The following is an 18130-nucleotide window of genomic DNA, read 5'->3' on the forward strand; positions in this document are numbered from 1 at the left end:
GATGGGAGGGCAGAGAAGGTGTCAAGTCTGCAGGAGCAGGTGGAAGAGGCAGGGGGGCAGTGAGGAGGAGAAGGAGAGAGGAAAGAGACCGCAGAGGCAGCTGGCTATGGCAGGTCTGGTGTTGCTAAACCCCATTATGTGTAGTGCAGGCTGCAGTACCACCTGCTGCCACACGGTGGGGTTGGAGCTTTGTGGGTGGGTGCGGTCCATCTGGCTGCCACTGACACCTGGTGTTGAAATCCCATCTGGGCGCCCTGTGTCACAGGGAGAAGGCACCGGTGTTAGAATATGGACTGCTGTGTGGCCGTTTCCAATCAGCCCACCCCAGAGGCAAGAGACGAGGCCTCTAGCACAAGCTGCCTGCAGCTGCAGGCCTTTCCTGCTCCTCCAGACCCAGCAACAGATAGGGTGGGTTTCTGAGTTGGTGGGGAATTTGGTGGAGGTGGTTGGCTGGAGGGGTGTTTCTGAGCATGAGGTCATTGTACGTGGGAAGGTCTCAGAGCAATGGGGGGCCGGGGGAGGGAGAGTGCTGTCCTGTTTCTTTGTTTTTGCTTTAGTGTTTGACAACTTGACTGAGTCAAACTAACTTCCCCGTAAGAGACTGCATTTAACTGGAATCTGGGAATGAAAGTTTGTGTTTTTTAGGCTGGGATTAGGTTTAAGGCGCCTTAGTTGTAAATAGTGCATGTTTTCTGTTGCTCTGTTGTATGATTCTGACCTTGTATACTGGTGTTACTGCTGTATTTCTCTTTTTCTTTTGTGGTGCCCAATATAAGGATGTAACCTTTCATAGACTCATAGACTATCAGGGTTGGAAGGGACCTCAGGAGGTCATCTAGTCCAACCCCCTGCTCAAAGCAGGACCAATCCCCAACTAAATCATCCCAGCCAGGGCTTTGTCAAGCCTGACCTTAAAAACCTCTAAGGAAGGAGATTCCGCCACCTCCCTAGGTAACCCATTCCAGTGCTTCACCACCCTCCTAGTGAAAATGTTTTTCCTAATATCCAACCTAAACCTCCCTCACTGCAACTTGAGACCATTACTTTTTGTTCTGTCATCAGGTACCACTGAGAACAGTCTAGAACCATCCTCTTTGGAACCTCCTTTCGGGTAGTTGAAAGCAGCTATCAAATCCCCCCTCATTCTTCTCTTCAGCAGACTAAACAAATGCCAGAACATCTCTTGGAGAGACAGCAATCAAGACCCAACTAGGGCATTATGAATAGGGCTGTTTGTGTCCATTATAAAGTCAATCTTGCAAATAGCTCCACACGGGAGGACCTTGCCTCTGTGTAGAGCCCCACTGACTTCAGTAGAGTACTCTATGGCTACAGAAATTCACTCACATGGAGAAGGATCAAAGTCAAACTGGGCAAACAGGAGAGCATTTAAAGTGCAGTCCCAGAGCATGGGAAAAACCCTCATCTCATTCAACGATAAGTGAGGGAGACTGTGCCACTGAGGTACAACCTTGGGCATCCCTTTGTACTTTAGGTTTTGTTATTTGTTTGGCTGTTGGTTGGACTCAGACTACAGAACTGGGAAGGACAAAATCCTATGCAAAGTATCTTTCCTTTATTTTTGGAGGGATGGCAGAATCTTCTCCATCTATATATCAAACACAACTGAGTAGGTAAGGTTGCTCATATAATCTTCCCAGAATCCATGGTGATCCTTCAAAAACCTCGCTGTTGCCAAAGATTGATGATTAGAATGGGTGGATGAATAGATATCCTTAAAACAGTACTTGAGACAATCCTGATCCCAAAACTCCAGCTGGAGTTTTAAAAGCATTTTTAACTTTTCTGCCCCTAGTTCTGGACAAAACCATGAGCACGGCTGCTGTTTTAGCTTTATTATCAGCCCCAATGAAACCCGGACGTTTTCGGGTTCCCACAAAATGCCTGGTTTGCAAATCCACAAAGAGATTCAGATTGTTTTGAATAAGAATCCAGACTGCCGTTGTGCCTATTCCCAATTGAAATGCTGAAGCTTTCATGGTGTCTCATTACCACTGTAGAGACGACCCATTTAGAGGAGTTAAAAAATGAATTATTCCAGGGCTTCAAGGAGAAAACTGTTTCCAGCAGGGGAATGAGGATAGGATACTTCTGTTCTCTGTGATATCTTTTGCATAAATCAAATGTGTGTCAAGCTGGCATATTGTGTTGTCCATTTTTAATTCTGGATTCATTTCAGTGGGGAAGTTTTCTTATAAATCAATGGTTCAATATGGCCCATGGGGAGAGAAGGGCCATTTTATGTTTGTGTAACATTTACTAGACCTGGTTAAATGGACGCACATCAAAATAAATGCTGTAACCTTTCAATAATGTTTAGTCTCCTTGAGAATGAACATACTGTGAGTATGTGTGTTAAGTATACACCATTAATAGTCTCCGTGACATTTGGGCTGACTCCACAGAGACAACCGGGGAGGTGAAGGACAAGTACTGAAAATGGCATTAAAAGGGAAGAACAATTCCTTCAAGGCACAGAAATGAAACTCAGAAATAAAATTTACCAGCAATCTCAGGAATAAAAATGGATTATCCCGGCTATCTGAATTGAATTTGACCCTTGTAACGTCAGACGAAGCAATCTACATCCATGACGTGGGTTTCTCTTCTGAAGCGGCGGCAGGAAGGTGTCCAGAAACTCCTGGAGAGCTGCCACAGATGATGGATAATCCTAGCGTTAGCTAAAGGGTATTTGCTGTTGTTGAAGTAGAGGGATTGTTTGTTAAATTCAGTTTCTCTCTGTTGGATTTTTCAGTGTGTGTGTTGGAAATGATGGGACCGTGGATATAAGTATCGAAGGAAAAATTCATCCCTCGCATAAACAAGCACAGCTCCAGTGATCTCCATGGAGTTGCATCCACTTAAGCCATGGTTGAATTTGGATTTGCCATACCAGATCAGCCTAAGGGTTCATCAAAGGGCTGGCAGGGGAGGGAGGGATCAACTGTCTCTAAGTATAGAAGAGACCACAAGCGCACACTTAAAATGCAAAAGTGGCCTGGAAGTACGGCTGTCCCAGCTGTCCTGAATTAGGTAATTCTCTCCACATGCTAGGCCCCTGATCCAAAGCCCAGTGGAGTCAATGGAAGGAATCCTTTTAACTTCTGTGGGCTTTGGATCAGGCCTCATAAGACAGAGAGAGCTTTCCTTGGAGGGAAAGAAGGCAATTACCGGGGGGATGCTACGGCACAGGCTTCCATATAGGTTGCAGAAGCCTGCCTGCCCCCCTGGGTACATACTCACTTGTGTAGCCAGTACTGAAGCAAACGCCCCTGCATCCTCACTCTTATCTGTAGCGAGCTACCTAGAGTATCGCTAACATGGGGACATCTACGTGAGCTGCCATTCACATCCCCGGCTGTCATTTAGACGTACCCAAGCGTTACACTGAAGCCCGGCCTGTAGCATCCTCACTGCTATTTTTCACAAGCTGGAGTAGTGTTTCTTCACCTTTCCAGACTGCTGTACCCTTTTCAGGCATCTGATTTGTCTTGTGTACCCCAAGTTTCATCTCTCTTAAAAATGACTTGCTTACAAAATCAGACATCAAAATACAGAAGTAGCACAGCGCCCTGTTACTGAAAAATTGCTGACTGTCTCATTTTTGCCATATACTTATAAAATAAATCAATTGGAATATAAATACGGTACTTACCTTTCCTTGTATAGTATATAGAGCAGTATAAACAAGACCTTGTCTGTATGAAATTTTAGTTTGTACTGACCTCGCTAGTGCCGTTTACGTAGCCTGTTGTAAAACTAGGCAAATATCTAGATGAGTCGACGTACCCCCCTGGAAGACCTCTGTGTACTCCTGCTTCGGAGCCACTGAGCTAGAGTACCCCTAGCACGGTTACGTCTACGCAAGCCGTGTATGGTCTGGAGCCTCTGTCTCTCTAGAGGTGTGTAATTCAAAGCACAAGAGAGGCTGTCAGGGCTTCGGGTGATGCAGATGTCTGTTCAGCAGGCATAAGACCAAATATATGCTGCCTTAGCTTCCATAGTTAAACTGCCACAGGCCTTGACGTGAAGAAAACTGCTACTTCTTCCTTAGGTCGTGCACTGAGGCCTCTGGCGCTTTATCACCAGATAGGCTGCTGCAAAAGGGCTGATGGGTCAGGGCCCCTGGAGAATGTCCCTGGTGCAGGGGGTCCCTATACCAAACACAGAGCCAGCTCCTTCAGTCCTGAAGCACCTCTGCAAGAGCCCTGGGCTCAAGAGACATTCCAGGGTGGGCTGGGGTTTGATGTGGGTAACCTGAAATGTGGGCAAATTGGGTGTGGTTGAGGATTTGGCTCTAGTTCTCCCAGCAGATTAAACTTGTTTTCTGGTGAGTTTATCATCACTGTGACTCAGCATCTTCAGAATCTGAAATCAATCGTAAAGTCGGTGGTGAGGAAGAGAACTTGGGAGTCATCTCTCACGGGTTGATGGGCCACAATAAGGCAATGTTACACACAGATGACTCATGTTCTTGCAAGTTTCCCAGCCAATTTCTTCAGACAGAAGAGGTTTGGATATGCTTCCGAACTGAACCCAGCCTCCCAAATGTTTGAGGTTCACCCATTGCTATTTTCTATCTTACTTCAGCAGGCGTTTAATTTTAGAACAAGCACTTTGCTGTGCAAACACTAAAGGCTTTGCTTAAATATTAAACCTTAAAGTTACAGGTTTGATTTTTTTTTTAACAGCAGACTGGAAATACATCACCTAATTTTGAGAGATGCGGAAGCCGCATCAGTTTTAAAACTGGAATGGGCTTAGTTTATTGCAGGTAGGATTCCAGCATTGCTGGGAGACGTCACCAGGATCTCCATAATTTCACCCCCGGCCCTGGGATACTCAGTATTTGAATTTAATATGAAAGAACAGATCCCATGGTGGGAGATGATACCGATAACCACTATCCCTCCCAATTGAATGGGTACATCAGGAGGACATGGCACCATTCCTGCAAAGACTTACATGCGTACATAACTTGACTTACTCAGAGTAGTAAAAATAACGGGAGTGTATAAAGTTAAGCATGTTCTTAAGTTTGAACAGGGCCGAGGTATCCTCTTTCCGCAGGCAACGTGGGGAAATTTAAAGAATGCCGTGGAAGTTGCCAGCGTGGCATATGGTTGGGTAAAGTTTAGACACCGATGATCTACTGTGTCAAACTCTTCTCCTTATTGATGCTTGTGGTCTAACCCTTCTCCTCCAACAAGTACAAAATTTCTCAGGAGTCCTTTGTGTGGGGAGTGGTACCAAAGAGTCAGTGGGGAAATAGCTTCCTTTAAGACTAGTTCCTTGGAATGAATTTAATTGTGTTTCATGAGCCCTGGTGCTAAAGGAGGGAATGAATATGCAAGCTGGGAAGAAACCTAGTTGCAGGAAGAAAGAGAGTTTACAGAATGCATCATCTACTGAGAAGGAATAGTGGCCTAGATTGATCTTTGCCTCCTTCATGGTGATGCTTAAAACAGAGAGTTGACTCTTAACCAAATAAAAATAAGAATGAGGAGCAATGGAACATTTCTTCCTCTGTGTTTCTGATAGGCTGATAGCTGGATTACACCTGTGTTGATCAGATTTGCTGCCCCTTCACTCATAACCTCGGTGTGGTCTATGGATCTCATGAAATACTGCCAAAGCAGGCCTTCCAATGGGGATGAAGGACAAAGCTCTACACAGCTCAACAGGCAAATAACACCAATGGATTGTTCTTTCCTGAAGGATTTTCGGTACATGGGTGAGTTTTTATTCCCCTCCATCCCTCTACTCACACAAATTATTTTCCCCTACATCGCTGTGTTCCCCACAATAAGGTATCTTTTTCTCTAAACATTCTTATCTGGGCTTGTCTGATGAAGCATCCTGCCATACACGAGAAAGCACTCCCTATGGGTGGAGGCATAACATCCTCTGCAAGATTTTTTCCACTTACCCTCATGTGTGGTGAACACTTCCATTTGTATCTTCTTCTCCATAGCATTTTCCTGTAGATGGGAATGCCCCCAGAAGCACTTCACTAGAGACAAAGTATGTCCCCATTCAGAATTCCCCTGTAATTGTTGTCATTCCTTTATGTATTTCCCCAGTATATGAGGCATTTACCCCAGGTGTTTCCCCATATGTCAAAGGACGACGCGTCAAGTATTTCTCCCACATTCCCTAAGCATTTCTGTTAACGTAGTATTGAGGAAATAACAACCTTTGCTCATAGATCTTCTCTCATTTGTCCCTTACTCCTCTCCCAAGTAGTGGGTTTTGTTTTGCCTTTTCTTGATTAAAGTTTTCCTGCCACTTGCACTTCAGTGAAAGCAATGGGACTGTGTTGCCTCCTAGTCCTCTTCCACTCTGCTGTTCTTTCTCATGGATGGGATCTACAGAGCTGCAGCAGCAGGATGAACTGTGGAACTCTGTAGGCAAGCTGAGAAAGTAGTGTGGACTGGTTGAATTAGCAAATTGTTGGCAGTCAGGGTCTCCATCCTGAGGTCCAATCCCAGGTTTCTCAGTGACTCGTAAATTGCTTAACTTCTTTGGATGTCCAGGGCATGGTGGTCTTGTGGATAAAGCACCGGCCTAGGGCTTGGGATTCAGTTCTGGGCTCCAACACAGACTTCTTGTATAACCTTAGGCATAATCTCCCTGTGTCTCAGTTCGCTGTCTGTGAAGTGGAGATAACACTTCCCCTTTATGGAAGAATTGTGAGAGGTAATGCGTTAATGTTTGTAAAGCACTCATATGATGGGTGTTCTATAAGTATGGCTATCTGTGTATTGGGGATAGTGATACTTATCTACCTCATAGGGTGGCTGTGCTGCTTAAATATGTTTGCATAGTACATTGCAAATGCAAAGTGATGACATTGTTCTTTATTATTAGGAAATCCTGAGGTGCTCTGAGATGAACAGAGGCCATTCTGAATTACCTGAGCCCTGGAGAGACGGAAAGTGCAGAATAGAGAAAGAGACAGTAATGGAGGGATTGCATGGAACTTTTTATAGCTAGGTTGTCCATTCAGGTAGACGTTAGGTTGACGCTGGCTAAACATTGCTACCACCTGCTGGTTATTTAGTGGCCCGTGTGGTTGCAGTTCAGTTCCCAGTGAGCATATGTGCATGTCAGAAAAAAAAAATCCCAATCCCGGATCATTTGATTGGCACTAATTGGCAGTCTTTGTAGTGTTATCAGCCAAGAGGCCAAAGAGCAAATGGCCTGTGGGGACTTTATTGAGGAGGCCCTGGGTCCCAAGCCTTTGCTAATTCCCCCAGCTGATTCTGTTTCCTCAGCTGAACGCACTCTAGAGGTGTGGACTTCAGGGTTGGGTTTAGGGACATTGGGCCTAATTCTCCGTTGCTGTTTGCACCTAGGCAAAGTATAGGTATAAACCATTACCACATCAGTTCTCCGCTTGCTCACACTGGCTGCAGAGCTTTACGCCTGCTGTTCACAGGCATAAATGACAATGCAAGGTGCAGGGAAGTGGGAAAACAGCCGCATTGGCTATGAGAAGAAGAGGTTGTACCTATTCTGTGGATAATCTTCTGTCTCCAGAGCTATCAATTGGGAACCTTTCATCAGCAGTAAATTCACTTTAAAAAAATCAAATAGCGAGGCAGAGAGATTAGTCAGAGTTCTCAAATGTTTCAAGAAAGTTTAATGTTATTATCTCAGCAGACAGATATCCAACTATTCCTCCACTATTTGACATAACAGGCATTTGCTGACAGCGACATTATGGAACTCTCTCTCTCTCGAGTGACTGAAGGCGATATCATCTTGCTTAAATTGTATTTTAAAAACATGCCAATCTAGCAATTAAATTAGAGACAGATTTTACTCTAATGGAAACTTTTTGCTGCTTAATATATAAATTTCCTTGTTCATTTGGAACCCCCAGACGTCACATAGCTGCTAGATTCAGAGCTCCCTCCAGCTCTTCCCTTTCCCTGTGATTCTCTCGGTTTTACTTAGGAACTATTGATCTACCAAGGCTGCTTTTTTTTTTTAATCCAATTTTCTTGGGCCACAGAATTTAACTGACTGGGCTGTATCTAAAGCACTCTGCTTGCCAGCTAGACACCTTTGCATGCTCACCTAAACTAATTTTACTCCCTCTGGTGGAGAAATCAGTCGGTGTCAGGGTTCTGCTACGTTATTCGCATCACCACGGAAGCCAATAAGGGGAGACTCCAGATAGGGTGACCAGATAGCAAGTATAAAAATGGGGACAGAGGGTGGGGGATAATAGGAGCCTATATAAGAAAAAGCCCCCAAAATCGGGACTGTCCCTATAAAATCGGGACATCTGGTCGCCCTAACTCCAGACTACCACCAGTGTAGGTCCCCCAGCACAGGAGGGAAGCAGTACAAGGGAGGATGCACATTCCCTGTGCATTGCACATCCCAGTTCTGTGCACAAGGTTGAAATGGGCTGGGGGGAGGAGAGGCTGTCCAAAACTAGGTCAGGGATGGGGTCAATCCATGGCATCAGCTTCTACATGGATCCTTTGATTCTCTCCTTCCCTTGGTATAAGGAGATGCCAGTGCTGTGCAGCCTGTGGGTCAGCACCAGGGAGACATATCGGCTGATAGGTAAAATCCTATAGTCAGATCCACCAGGCAGATCTCAGATGAGAAGCTTACAGTGGGAGGCTGCAATATGTAACTAGGGCATTTTGCAGGATTTTTCCATTCTCCATATATTCCATAGTTCAGCTTGGGACAGATATAACCCTGATGTAATATGTGGCATGCTATTTAAAGGAAACATACCATTTCTTCAAGGTCAACCCTCTTGATTTTCAATGTGGATTTATAATCTTAGACGAGCAAAGACCACTTTCTTTTAACCCTCTTTACAGAATGGCAACTCTTCTGCAAAATACCAGCGGGGGTTGTGAGATGTTGTGACAAGCTGCACATACAGCATGGCAGTGAAATGACAGGTATTTCGCGTTCCTACAGGCTTTACGGCTCTGACGTATCTGGCTGTGGCATAGCGGAGCTGAAAGTCAAGGAGGGTGTGTCTGGCAAAGCTAACGCGGAGGAACACATTTATGAATGGATAATTGTTTTAGATGATTGGCGGGGATAAGGGGGTGTGATGGGCCATTCACCCCACACCAACACAGATGGGGTTAATGTGGCAAGAGAAGCCAATTGGTTTGAGCATTGGCCTGCTAAACCCAGGGTTGTGAGTTCAATCCTTGAGGGGGCCATTTGGGGAACTGGGGTAAAAATCTGGGGATTGGTCCTGCTTTGAGCAGGGGGTTGGACTAGATGACCTCCTGAGGTCCCTTCCAACTCTATGATTCTAATTCACCGTAGGCTGCATCTGCTCGGGAACTATGGGGCAATGCGCCTGATTGAGAACAAAGCTCACCTGGGCAGGAGCAGGCGGGGGCTTCTATAAAGCCTAGGAGTTGAGGATGGAATGGGGCTGCAGGGAGGTGAGCCTGCAGTCACGCTCCCTGATCCAAGAGGAAGAGGAGGAGCCTGAGAAAGGGTAGGAAGGAGCAGTAAGGCCGAAGACCATAGACGTGAACTGCTAGTTCAAGTGCCTCTGGATTGGAACCCGATGTAGCGGGCGAGCCCGGGTTCCCCTATAAGCCGCTGCAGGAGTAGTGCAGTCAACGCCGAGGATATGGAGACTGCCTGAGACTGTGTGGAGTGAGACTCTGGTGAAACCCCGGAAGGGAAGGGCGACTGTGGAGGGCTGAGCCCCAAAGGAGAGGCGCTGCAGCTCCCGACAGCGAGAAAGGGGCCGCAGAGCGCGCGACTGAGACAATGGGCTGAGTGACTGCCAGATGGGGCATGGCCAGTGGCGAGCTAATTCCCCAGATTGAGCCATGAGGAGGCGCCGATGCGTGGTGAGTAGCAGACCTCGTGATGGGGGAAATGAGAAATAATTTATTTGCCCAATAGAATGCCCACGTCTGCATAGCTCTTCAGATAATGATAAAAATATGTATAAACAATTTGTTCAACAACAAAAATGCCCAAACTCATCCCAGAAATGATTTATAATGAATCGTTCAGCCAGCTCTTGGCAAAGGGAAATATCCCCAGTTGGTATAAATTGATTTACACTTGCTGGGGGTTTGGCCCAAAGCTTTCCTTCCTCTGATTCACATGCCACTTCGACATTTTGGTAAAATATTGCCTGAGATAATCGTGGATTATCTTGTGCAACAATCTGCTGCCAGTACTTTAACAAGGGGCTCCCACAAAAAAAAAGTGTGCCCCCCCCTTAGCCTTCGATTAACCTTCTAGAAGGGGTGCATGCCATTAAAGAGGGTTGGGGCAGAAGGCTGGAGAATCGATGCCATTTGTTTTCCCACTGAAAACAAAACCACGTTCGCTTAACCATAACCAAGGAGGAAGGTGACGCCACACTGCCTGGCAAACAAATTTATAATAAGTGCACTTGCTGGAAAAAATTATAGGTTGTTCCTGAAAAATGCACTGCGTATATTGATAGCATAACACGGAATTCAACGTGTGCAGTCTAAATGGGGCGGAGGATAAAGACCTCTTAGGACTGGCTCTTGCCACCTTTCATTATGCTTGGTAATACCTTACTTTGCAAGTGGTCCCATTGGAATCGGAAGGGAAGAAACGGGCCCTTAGATGATACCTGCCATTTGGGGCAATCTTGTACACTCCAAGGGCAAAGAACCAGCTCTTCAGAAACATTTGTTTTAAGTTAAGGAATAAGTTGCATCCAGCAAAGATGTTTTAACAATATCTAGATTGGTACTGAACTCCTTTGGAGGCAGGCATTCGCCACAGTTCTCCTTTGCAGGGTAAATTTTAACACGTGTTTTCAAGGCACCCTTTCTACTAAATCAGTGCTCTGTTATCATTTGTGCCTTTCAGAGGCAAACAAAAGTACACGTCCGAAAAATGTCCCACCTGGGCTAAGACTGTGAATAAAAGAATATTCAGGCAAACATGTACGTTGGACAGCCAGAATGAGGCACCTTGAACCAACAATTTAACACCTCTATAGCAATGAGTATGTATTTCAATAGTGGTATGTCTGGAAATCTCCTCCCAAAGCACATCAACACAGAGAGAGTGGAGCTGCTGGCTGCCGAGGTCTTCGACTAATTCCTGCTCATGTCCAGAGATCTACAGAGGACTGGAAGAGACTCTTGCGAGCCTCCCATACAAAAGAATTTCGCATCTATAAAACACTGAGGAGCAAAGAGGTCGGGAGAGTTTAGAACAGCTTACAAAGCACTGGAGCATGTCATTAGAGGGGCAATCCTGCATTGACCATTGCTGGGGAGAAGAGTTCTCTTCCAAAAATAACATCTGTGATTCATCATTCTTCCTGTTACAGGGTCTACAGCCTAGGCACAAGAAGATGAATGAAGGGGAGTTGTTTTAGCCTTGTCTAGCAATTTTCATGGCCGCTGTATATTGTAGTGCTTTAATTACCTTTAATGAGCAGAAGAGGTTTGACATGGTATCACCAACCTGACAACTCCTTCCTTGCCTATTAAAATGAATGGGAATTGCACGCCAGATGCCCTTCTCCTCCCACCTGCGTGCAATGCTATGAAAACTTTAGGTGCAGAGTATGTTCTTAGTGTGTTGCTTCCTATGATCAATTTAGGGAGGAAAGGGGGAAATTGCTAATGGAAATGTGTCCAGATTATTTTCAGAACCATGTTTTATTCCTTCAATTGACTGTAATGGGACCGTGGGAGGCTTTACAATTGGCCATAAAACCTTACAGTCCAGGGTGGTGGTTTAATGAGCAGAGGGACTTATAAAAATGAAGGTAGTTTATTTTTATGTAGCATCCTTTGAAAAAAAAGAAGTCTTGGCTAATGTTTTATAGTGAGAGGGCAAAACAGGCAGTAAATGCTTCAGCAGGGCTGGGTGCAGTGCCAGTTATCAGAGGAGAAAGGGGGGAAGAGTGTGCAGAGATGAAAAAGAGGTATGGTGAGAGTTGACAAGGGGAAGGACGAGGGGAGAGAATGGAAGGCAGCAGTAATAGGAGAAGGGAAAGTGAATTCAGAGGAGTGGGCTGTGAGAGGCGAAGGGAAGAAGGCAATACTGGAAAGTGTAGGAGCATCATTTGCTATGGGGACGGGGGGCAGTTGCCTGTCCAGATCTTGATTTGACACCCCCCCCGCCAGACTTTTCATAGGACTATATTCTCCCTCATGTCTTCCACTTTTTGTCCCCTGCCAACTCTGCAGGATATAAGATGATCATATATAATGGTCTGTATGCTGACACAACTTTGCCCCCCGCTCTCCAGAATTTTTCTGAGATGATGTCCCCCGGGAATGGGAGAGGTGACAGTGAAGAAAAACTGGTAGGAGGTAGTCTTGGGGGGAAGCCAGTGTGGCAGTAGTAGGGGAGTGGAAGGGGCTCCTAATGGGGAAGTGGGGGAAGGCAATTGGTGGCAGCGGTGGGGGAGTGGAAGTGTTGATAGAGGAAGGGCAGGTGAGTAAGATGCTTGCATGATTGAATCAGTAGGTTTTTAATTACTCCTCTGGAAATGTTAAGCTGTATCCCGGGAATATGGATTTTAGGAAATCTGATTCTGACCCCTCGTTGCCCTCATTGTGTCAATGAGTAGTCAGGGGCTCTTAAAGCTGTGGATTATTCAGCTGCTGCACAGGTTCACTCCATCCGTGGGCTAAATCTCTGCATGGAATTTTTACTGAAAAGAATGTGCCCAAAAGAGCCTACGTTGTTTTTATTCCCTCCCCCGAAGCCTGGTGTCCACCCTGCTGACTAATGTCTGTGACATTTCTCCCTCAGTCCCCCACTGCTCCAAACCAACCAAGTTCCTTACCTGCCAGGAGTGAGTGATAAGAGTGCCTGAGGTCACTGCAGCCAGATAGTCTTTGGGTGATTATAAGGAGTTGGAGCTTTGCCTAGGGATGGAGAAACTTCATTAGGTTCTGAGATTCCAATCAAACAAGCACAGATATTTATCCAAGCTTATCCTGACTTCTCCTCTGCAGAATTAGGCTAGATGGGGGCTCTCTAGTAACTCCTGCTTCCATTCAGGCCATAAATACCAAGGGCTAAGCTGAGCCATAAAGGCACCGACCTGCAGCGGGGTGGAATGAGGTTGCACCACCCTAATGGGAGCTGTGGGAGGCATTGTATCTCCAGAGAGGCATACATTGCAGCATCTCCTGGGATGGTATACCCTGCTACCTTCTGCACAGCTAACCGGCTGCATGGACCACTGTGTGTGTGTGTGTGTGTGCGTGTGTGTGCGTGTGTGTGCGTGTGTGTGCGTGTGTGTGCGTGTGTGTGTGTGTGTGTGGCAGAAGCAGGGGAGCATGGGCCCTGTCTCTTCCAAGCCCCCTTTGGGGTTGACTGCACCTATAAGGGCACCCAGAGAAAGAAAATGCTTTGCTCCTCAAAGTCCTTGAGTGGGGAGGAGAAAGCTTGCATCCTACTCCCTCTGCATCCATCCAAGGGCCAAGGATGTACTGGTCTTGGGAAAACAGCCATGCTCATGGTATTTTGCCAGTCTGCTCACCTGAATCTAGGTGCATGAAAATGGAAAAGAACAGGTAGTCAGGGAAGAAATTACCCAATACCTATTTAAAGCCAACCCCAGCATCCCTCCAGAATTGTCTGCAATTCCCAGGATCACTACAGTACTGTCTTGCTGCATACCACTTTCACCATTTTGTTACATTTGTTAAGCACTGATAACATGCCTGGTGTAGTATCACAGACAAAATGAAGGGCATCCCTGCTGCGAAGAGCTTACAGTCTAATAGGCAGAGGTAGAAACAACTGGGCTCATCGGGAAGCTGAGAGGAAGGATCATTTCCCTTCTCATGGGCTGTGCTGGAGGAGTGATCTTTAGGAGAGGCATGGGAGCAGAATGGCTTGTGTCTTGGCACACCAGGATAGGTGGGGTGTTGGGGGAGGTTTAGGTTGGATATTAGGAAAAACGTTTTCACCAGGAGGGTGGTGAACCACTGGAATGGGTTACCTAGGGAGGTGGTGGAATCTCCATCCTTAGAGGTTTTTATGGTCAGACTTGACAAAGCCCTGGCTGGGATGATTTAGTTGGGGTTGGTCCTGCTTTGAGCAGGGGGTTGGACTAGATGACCTCCTGAGGGAGGAGAGGAATAGCTCAGTGGTTTGAGCATTGGCCTGCTAAACCCAGGGTTGTGAGTTCAATCCTTGAGAAGACCACTTAGGGATCTGGGGCAAAAAATTCTTCTGCCTAGTGAAGGCAGGGGGCTGGACTCAATGACCTTTCAAGGTCCCTTCCAGTTCTAGGAGATTGGTATATCTCCAATTATAAAAATATAAAACCCTGATATTCTATGATTCTATGTCTGTAAAAGAGGCATTGGGAGAAGGAGACCAGTGGGTCTGAACACTGGAGATTATTTAGTCCACAACATAACAAGGAGTAACTTGGAGTTAATGGCCTGAGGAGGAGGGGATCAGCAGATTGCAAGCAATAGAAACAATTACAGTAAATTGCCCAGAAAAGTAGACTTTTTGAGGAGATTTATATATTCCCATTTATCAAAAATTAACCCCTGGCCTTCCACTGCACCCATCCTCCCATCCTGAATTTTCTAGACAGTGAAGTTCTTGACATCCTGATGCCTTATTTAGGGCAGTGCAGGTTCCCAGTTACGGCCCAGCTCTGTTATGGCCCATTACACGCTGCCCCTTCGGAATACGCTGTCAGTTCTTGTAAATTCCTTACGCCCCATGGACACGCCTCATGCAACAAGGATGGGGGATAGCTGAACACTGTCTGTGACTGTAATGTGCCAGCATACTGTGCAGTAGAGGAAACACCCCTGCAGCCTTCACTAGAATTCAGTGTCTCTTTCCCTGAGATGAACCACTAAAAACCAAAGGGGGGAAAAAAAGCATCCAAAAGAGAAATACTCTATCCCTGTCATCTGCTTCTTATCCAAGATAACTGCGTACCACATATCCCAGGCATGAAGGCTGCATAAGCTTGTTAGCAAATCAATTCCACTTCTGCTGCGACCAGGCATGCGCCTTGAAGACTTTCAATCTTGCCCCTCCTTGATGATTTGCTAAGTTTAATATCTGTAATGGACTCTGGTGGCAGAGACATTCACGGTTCTTTTCCAACAGGAATTGCTGAATGGATGAATATGACTCATTCTGCAGCCAGGAGATAGAACGGTAGCCTTCGATATTCTCCTGGTTGGGTGGGGTGGGGTCGGGGGTATGCTTTTAAATAAATAATCTACCTTTCTGCTCCTGCTGCAAGCCCCTTCCTCGAAAAGATCCTCTCTCCGGGCTAAAAACAAGATAATGCAAAAAATAGAGGGAAAGGGGGAGCTGAGGGGATTCTTGCGAGGGTCGCACTTTATAACTTATGCCTTGCCTGGAAGTGCCATCAGAAATTAATATTTGTTACAGAAACCGTGGGGCTGCATTAATATTTTACTCTGAAATGAATATTTAATTTGAAAGCTTTGATTTGAAAGTGAACAAGACAGCTGTGACACAAGTAGGTGTGCTGATCGTGTTAAGAAACGTTAATGATTTATTGACGGTGTTGGGCGGAATCGCTTTACACTGGTTCAGTTACGTAATGCCTTTGAACTCTTGGTAGAGCGATTACCGAGAACAAAACGCCGGCTGGCTTCCATGGTCCTTTTGGGAAAGACGGGTAGGCGGGAAAGCATGAGTTTCTCCATAGTTAAGATTCCCACCCCATTCCCTGAAGCCATTCCTGCTGCGTAGACTGGGGCTTTGAGTAGTTGGAAGGTCCACCAAAGGCAGCATCCTGCACCATTTCCTGCTGTGAATCCTGCTTCCAGAGGCTGTGGCTACTGTAATCCGGAGTGCTCTGGAAGCGAGCGCTAACCGTTCCCCACAGCCAGTCCTCTCCTAGACTATCCCCTACAGTGACACCTTCTGGGAGAGGCTGGAACTTCTGTCGCTGAAAACTATTTGACCAAGGTGTTTTTGCCATTTCTTACAACTTTTCCTGCTAAAAATGACTAAGAGGAGAGTATCTGTGAGTTCTCATCTAACCAGAACTCTTAATCACCAAATACCTCTTAATAACTTCCTGTAGCAGTAACTCTTGCAAGGCTATAAACACCAGGCCTATGGTATCCATCAGCTGCCTCAAACTCCTGTCTTGGGGTTTCATTGGGTTGGGGGATAGGGGGAGCAGAAGGAGGGGTTTTGATCTGCCCCATTACATGCATCCACAGATCAACATTAAAACTCAGCGGGATTTTTGTAAGAATCCTAGCTGAGATGTGGACACCCAGTTCCCATTACTTTGAATGTGAATTGAGCATCAAAATCCCTCAGATGGCAGATTTGAAAACTCTCAGCCTGTGTTTCTGAATTTACTGAAAACTGACCTCTCATTTTTGTTCTTAGAGAGAGAGAAGAAAAACGCCTCCTAATAATGGGGGTGTGGAATGTGTTGCTGACGTGGTTTGTTACTTGTTAGCTGAGAACAGGAAAACTCATCACAAGAAAAATTAAAGGGAGACTGGTACTGAGGAGGAGGGGAATTGGCCTAGGGTCCCTTGAAAGTTGTACCATACCGTAGGTCCTAGCCTCGAGATTCCAACAATGTGTTTCTTCTTAAAGCACAAAATTAAAAGAAAACCAAAACCTGGCTTTACTGTGTGACCCAATATAAACAAACCAGGAGAATGTGTGGTTTTTTTCTTTTTTTTTTTTCTTTTTTAACTTGGTGCCCTTGTAAAGATCAGTTTTAATAAGAAATACGTCAGTGGAATCAGGAAGCAGAGACCCAAAATATAGGACACAATTAAAAGTAAATTAACATTGAAGCCTAATAATCTTTCTTCATTTAATTCTACTTAAAAAAACCACCAAAAACTTTTAGTAAGTTTAGTGCTGGTGAGAGGTGGTGAATGGAGAAAGGTGGTGGAACTCTGTGTAACAAAGTAGAGCATGAGCAGTATCAATGCAAGCCTTCCACACTATCCAGGTGCACCCACCCTCACCTGCAGTCCCCACCTCCAGGGCGTGAGAGAATTGGATAGGCTGCCTCTGAATCTCCATTCAGTCCTCAGCCTCTGTGTCAGTCTCAACAAGGATGCCAGTGGGTAGCAGATGTGGTGGCTTTGTGACACGAATGTTCAAACGTGAGGATTGGGACTCCCACACGCAAATCACTGCATATAAGGTAATCAGAAGTCATTGGATAAGCCTAATAATCCTGGCCGTTCCCCCTGGAGGATGAAATCATACATTAGAGGAGGCACTTCTAGCATACTTCAAACTACATAAAGACTTAGGGGATAATACAAAGCCCATGAAGTTGAAGGAAAGATTTCGATTGAGTTCGAGGGGCTTTGGATCAGCTTCTGAAGGAGGGAGATTTAATAGGTACTTCTAACGGAACTGCAGTTGCCTGCCACACTTCAGGGGTACAGGCGGCAAGTTTTCTGCAGCCCATTGAGAGAACCCAAGTCGGTGTTACACTCAGGTGTCCATGTAACATCCCCCATATTCTAACCAAGGGCCTGGCCAGCGCTCCAGACGTATCCTGTATCACACCAGGACATCAGTGAGGGGCCCCTCCACTTCCCTGAAGAACCAGATTAGCACAGCAGAGGATAAAGGGGTATTTTTTTCAAAAGTGCCCTTAATTTCATGGACAGTGAATGAGGGGTACAGGCAATGCCCCCCTTAAAATGTTGACCTAGACCTGCCACTGGTTTGTGAGCAATGGTACACCTTGGTCCATGATGTATTTACACATTAAGATTGATGGAGATGGATTGCATTTATTTACTCTCAGCTTTAGTGATGGGAAAAGGGCGGTTTGCCATCAGCCTCACATATGGCAGTCGTTTCCTATAAACGTACTATATTGTATTCATTTCACGCAGTGACATATCACAGAAAGCCATCAATGCCAAGTTTCTAACAGAACCCTCCCACCCCTCCAATTTTTAGCTAGGGCTGGTCTCAGGTTTGTTTGATTTTTCTTGTGGGTTTTGTTTTCTTCTTTTCCTTTGTCTGCCTATCTTCCCCCTTCCTTTTGTTTGTTTTGTTTTGTTTTGTTTTGTTTTCTTACTGTATTTGAGGAATCTCTATTGCACTCAAAAGCTTGGGAGGA

The sequence above is a fragment of the Mauremys mutica genome, chromosome 18 (assembly GCF_020497125.1).
Source record: "Mauremys mutica isolate MM-2020 ecotype Southern chromosome 18, ASM2049712v1, whole genome shotgun sequence".
In the NCBI taxonomy this organism is placed as follows: domain Eukaryota; kingdom Metazoa; phylum Chordata; order Testudines; family Geoemydidae; genus Mauremys; species Mauremys mutica.